Here is a 5,685-nt window from a genome sequence, read left to right as displayed (position 1 = left end):
CTTCTTGGATATCAAGAGGATTTGAGATGTTCCCCCAGTAATGTCAGCAGCCAAAATAAAATCTGATTTCTAACAGCCTGCATCTACCTCCTGGGCATTCAGAGGCAGCTGCAGCAGCCACTGAGGTGACAGTGGCAGGTGTTTTATTCTCACAGAACTCTAGGGGTTGGGTCAAACAGGAGTAATGGCTTCCTTGAAGTTTCAGTTCTCTATTATTCTGGAACTGTTCTACTAAGTCTAGCCTGCACCCACTCCTTTCCCACTTTTTTGCTTTAAATCCCTTCCTATTAACTGCTCTGAACTTTTTGAAAATTAATCTAACAGTTGTTGTTGTTAAGTGCCGTTAAGTCTACTCCGACCTATAGCGACCCTGTATAGGGTTTCCAAGGAGTGCCTGGTAAGCTTGAGTCACCAATCTTGCAATTCAAACTGACCTTACAGTCAAGCATACGAACCCACAGCGCCACACCAGGACTCCACTCTAACAGTTGTTGTTGTTGTTAAGTGCCTTCGAGTCGGTTCCGACCCATAGCGACCCAGTACAGCGTCTCCGAGGGTGTAAATCCTTATGGGAGTAGAAAGCCTCATCTTTCTCCCACGGAGCGACTGGTAGTTTCGAACCACTGACCTTAAGGTTCGCAGCCTGATTCGTAACCACTACGCTACCAGAGCTCCTTACTCTAACAGTAGCAATTACAATTTAAAAATTGGACCCAGCTATCTCACTTAAAAACTTCTTTTGCACAGAAATAAAAGCAACAGTACTCATTGTTACAAAAGGACATTCACTGTGGTGCTTTAGTGGCAACAAGCAAACAAAACAGTCTGGAGATAACCTGAATGTCCATCATTAGAAGGAATGGTTAAATACATTACTGTACACCACACCATGGAATATTATAACTCAAACTAAAAAGCCAAAAGACTTTGTATCTATTGACATGGAAGTATGTCATGATATATATAATACAGTACGTGAAATAGGTTTAATATTTCCATTTTTGTAAATAAAGTGGTGGGAGGAATCACATCATACTTAAATTACTTGAAGATTGTCTTTGATTTCCTGCCCTGAACCCTGAACCCTGATATATATATATTCTATGTGGATAAGGAGCTCTGATAGCATAGTGGTTACGAATCGGACTGTGAACCGCAAGGTCAGCAGTTTGAAACTACCAGCTGCTCCACAGGAGAAAGATGAGGCGTTCTGCTCCCGTAAAAGATTAACAGCCTTGGAAACCCTGTGCAGGGTCGCTATGAGTCGGAACTGACTCCACGGCACATAACAACAACAACAACATACTATGTGGGGCTGTGGATTAATGCACTGGACTACAAGGTCACTTTGACCTTCAAGCTCACCAACCACTCCTCGGAAACCCTATACAGGGTCACTATGAGTCAATACCAACTCGACGTCACTTAACAACAACATCATCGAGTCCTGGTGTGGCGCTGCAAGATAATGTGCTGGACCACAAGGTCGGTGGTTCAAACTCACCAGCTGCTCCTCGGAAACCCTACATAGTCAAAACTGACTTCGACAGCACTTAACAGCAACAACAATATCATCATCATTAAACATTTTATATCTAAGGTTTTGCAAACATCATATTATAAAATTCTTGGTAATCTGAGTTTTGGAGCCCTCAAGTGGTTACTGTAATCAGCTGCTAACCAAAAGGTTAGAAGCACTAGTTCACCCAGAGGCACCTTGGAAGAAAGGCCTGGTGATCTATTTCTGAAAAACTAGCTCTTAAAAACCCTATGGATGGATCCAGAGAGGGCGAGGGACTGTGTGCTGAAGAATGGGGGGGGGTGTAGGGGGGGGTTATAGGGTATACCCTTTGGTCGGTTGATGATGCATGGAGGGGATTGGAACCATGACAATGTTTCCAATCAAGGGGTTTGTGCCTCATCACATTCAATGCTGATTCTGAGTGAGAACACTTCAGCAAAGTATTTGGCTTGATCAAATTTATGTTACCTTCCTTTTGCTTTAAAACATTTAGAAATTGGTAAATATGTGAGTACGCTAAAATAAACATTAACTATGTAAAATAATAATTGTTGTTGTGGTTGTTGCTAAGTGCTGTCAAGTCAGTTCCAACTCATAGCGACCCTGCATAGGGTTTCTGAGGAGAGGCTGCTGGGTTTGAACCACCGACCTTGCAGTTAGCAGTCTAGTACTTATGCTACAATGCCACACCAGGACAATAAATAAATACATATGAGTCAGTCAGGGTGGAACAATCTGAGTTAAAGTCTTTTATGGTCCTTGTAATGTTTGAGAATATTGCAAGTATTGATTTAATTTAAACTATTAAATATGCATGATTCATTGGTCATCATTGTTAGGGCAACCTCTAAAAGAATAGAAACAGCATAAAGTTTCTAAATAGAAAAGGAAAAAATAGTTGAGATAAATATCACAAAGGTATAAAAAACAATCCAAAGGAAACAAGAAATGAGGTAGAAGAAGAAATATAGAAGAAGCAAGACAAGGTGGAAGACATTAGAATGTTGGACTAAATTCAAATATATCAGCAACCACAATAAGCACAATAGACTAACTGTTCAGTTAAAAGACAAAGACTGGATAACAGAGGAGAATTCTAGTTCTAGTCTAGGGAGTAACTCTCATCACACTGTCTCCCACTGAAAACAACTATCAAAACTATAGAAGGTTTTTTTTTATAGAATGAATGTAAAATTAATGTTTCTCCATGTAAACTATCACACAATACTCAATAAAACATTTATTTAAAAAAAAATAGAAGATTTTTTTTAAACAAAAATGCTAGTAGATATTGAAGATCAATTATCACATGTAGAACTTAATCATTTTTTTCAAAGTCTTACAGTCAGTTTGAACTGCAAGGTTGGTGGTTCAAGCTCACCAGTCGCTCCTTGGAAACCCTCTATGGGTTGGAACTGACTCGACGGCACTTAACAACAACAACATCCTTAAAAGATAGGAACTCTGGTAGCATACTGGATTATGAGGTGGGTTGCTAACCACAAAATCAGCAGCAGTTCGCATCTACCAATTGCTCCTTGAAAGCAAGATGAGGCTTTCAGCTCTCATAAAGGTTTACAGCCTCAGAAACCTTATACAGGGTTGCTATGAGTCAGAACCAACTCGGTGACACACAACCACCACCTGAAAAGAAAGGAAATTCACATTCATCCAGGCTTTTCCCCAGAGGATAGATTTCAATTTTTTTGCAATGTAGGAATAGAGTCCAAGCAGAAAGTATCAATATTTCTGAGCTGAGAAGATAAAGGTGAGAGTGCAGGGCTACTAAAGTGACTCAAACTTGAAAACCAGAATTACAGAGAAAGGAAAATCACAGATAAGGTCCAAATCCTGCATACAAATTCCCTCTAATTGTTGAAACCCCTACCATAAAGGGGTGAGATTCCCCACCACAGAAACATCAACGAATCAAACAGAAACTGTCAGAACCAATTTTGTCCGAACTCTGGAAAACAGTCAAAGTTCACAGCAATCATGTGAATGCTAAATCAAGAAAAAGGCAACTTTAAAATGTAACACAGCTATTTCACTTGCCCATCCTCCTCCCTGGCTTGGCAGCAGCCAGTGTGCAACCCTGGTTTCTGGATCAAGAGGGTGCGGAGTAGACCTTGATCACAAAGATTTGCTGCTTCTAGCTTATCTGTGAGCTCCCTGAAAGCCTGCTATAAGGCATTTGGCTTTGTTTTCACCTAACTTAGAATTCTCTCAGGAAAAGCAACAGGCATTGCTAGAAAACATTGTAAAACAAATGAACTACACACAGCCACCTGAAACAAAAAAATATATAATTGAGGCATACAATAAATAGAGCACCAACCAGAAGACTGGAGGAAAAGCTGAGGAGAGAGTTTCTTTAGGTAACTAAGGCATTCAAATACATCCTTGTTTACTGGGGAAAGAGACATGCATGCATACATGTTTTGGTGCCATGAATTATTTAATGTCTCTTCTAGCCATAGCCTTTGTAAACTCCCACCAAGCAACTTTTTCCTGATGGGTGGATAAGAGATAGTGGGGGAGTATACTGGTGGATTACATTACTCAGTTGTGAGTAATTGTTAACAAGGCCAATTGTGATTGGTCAAGTTTGCCATCCTGCTGGGTATAAAATAATCCATCTTAGAAGCAGAAGGGTGATCTCACTATCATCAAGGAAGAAGAGCCAGGATCTGTGTTGGAAGAAGAACAACCAGAGTGCTCCTTGGAAGCTAGGGTGACCAAACTTTGTCTTTCCTACTTTAGGAAATATTGCCAGGATGAACCAGTCACTTGAGAAGGATACCATGTTTGGTAAAATGGAAGGTCATAGAAAAAGAGGAAGACCTCCAGTGAGATGAATTAGCACAGTGGTGACAGCAATGGGTTCAGGCTTGACAACAATGTGAGCTTGGCCCAGGACAGGGCTGTTTCATTCTGTTGTACCTGGGGTCGCTGTGAGTAGATGCTGACTCAATAAACATCCATAAACAAAGGTCAAGTTCATGAAATTATAGCAATTTACACTTGCTTCCTGTAACAACTTCTTTATCTTCCTCTAGTCGAGCTCTGATCATCAAGCCATCCAAGCTAGGTCAAATGGGTACTATCTGCAAGTTTGAGCTTTCTTGCACGCCTTCCCCCATTTCAGATAAGTTGGCCACTTCACTCTCAGATCATGCCCCCAGTGGCTAGGTCAGTGTCCATGGGCTCAGGAGTCTCCAAGTCTCCCTAAACTTAAGACCAACCAGCCCTTCCTCTTCTCTCTCTCATCTCAAGGTCAACGAGTATCTATGGAACATGGTCGAACTTAGCCCTTGTCTTCATTAGCTGCATTTCTCCCACTTCCACTCAAAAGTAGACCAAGGCAGTCACCAGCCAGCTTACAAGCCTACTCATGTGTTCCTTTTGAGTTTCAGTCCTGGAAGTGGGGCTGACTTTTCTTGCCTTGATGGTTCCCAGGCAAACAGCTTGTTTGTTCTTGTAACAGCCAAACATCCTGTTCTTTTTTTGTTGGTTTTGTTTTTTCCCTGCTGGTCTTTCTTTCAAGACATATCTTCTGTTCCACTAGCTGCTCCGGATTGGCCTTCATGTCCTTTCCAGTTTGGTCTGCATGTCCTTTCAAGTGTGAATGTCCCACCTCAGAAAGTTCTGGTTGGGTTCAGGATTCCACCTAAGGCCCCATACTCTACAAAGGCTTAGCAGGAAGCCTATTCCCTGATTCCTATCAGGACTGACTGTGAGTGTTGGAAAGGTAAAAGTAGGTGTTTTGTAACAAAAAGAGGGGAGTGGTTGATTTTGCAGTCCAGGAGCAGAGGTCCCTGGAACCATCAAGAGAAAAGAGCGGAGAGCGGAACCCTACCCAGAGAAACAGTGACACCAGTGATGGAGGCACAGGCGATGACATGTAGAAATGGAGCAGCTGGTGACTCTAGACGCAGGGAGGAGAGGGGCTGTGTGCTTACAGTCAGGAGGCAGGCGTGCAGGGTGTACCCTTTGGTTGGTTGATGATGCAGGCAGGGGATTGTAATCATTGCAATGAAATGAAATATGATAGGATGAACATACAGATAATGTTCTCCCATGTAAACTATCACATAATTCACAATGTTGTTGTCAGGTGCCATCGAGTCGGAACCGACTCATAGCAACCCCATGCACAGCAG

The sequence above is a fragment of the Chrysochloris asiatica genome, unplaced genomic scaffold (assembly GCF_000296735.1).
Source record: "Chrysochloris asiatica unplaced genomic scaffold, ChrAsi1.0 scaffold00159, whole genome shotgun sequence".
Taxonomy (NCBI): domain Eukaryota; kingdom Metazoa; phylum Chordata; class Mammalia; order Afrosoricida; family Chrysochloridae; genus Chrysochloris; species Chrysochloris asiatica.
This window is presented reverse-complemented; position numbering follows the sequence as displayed.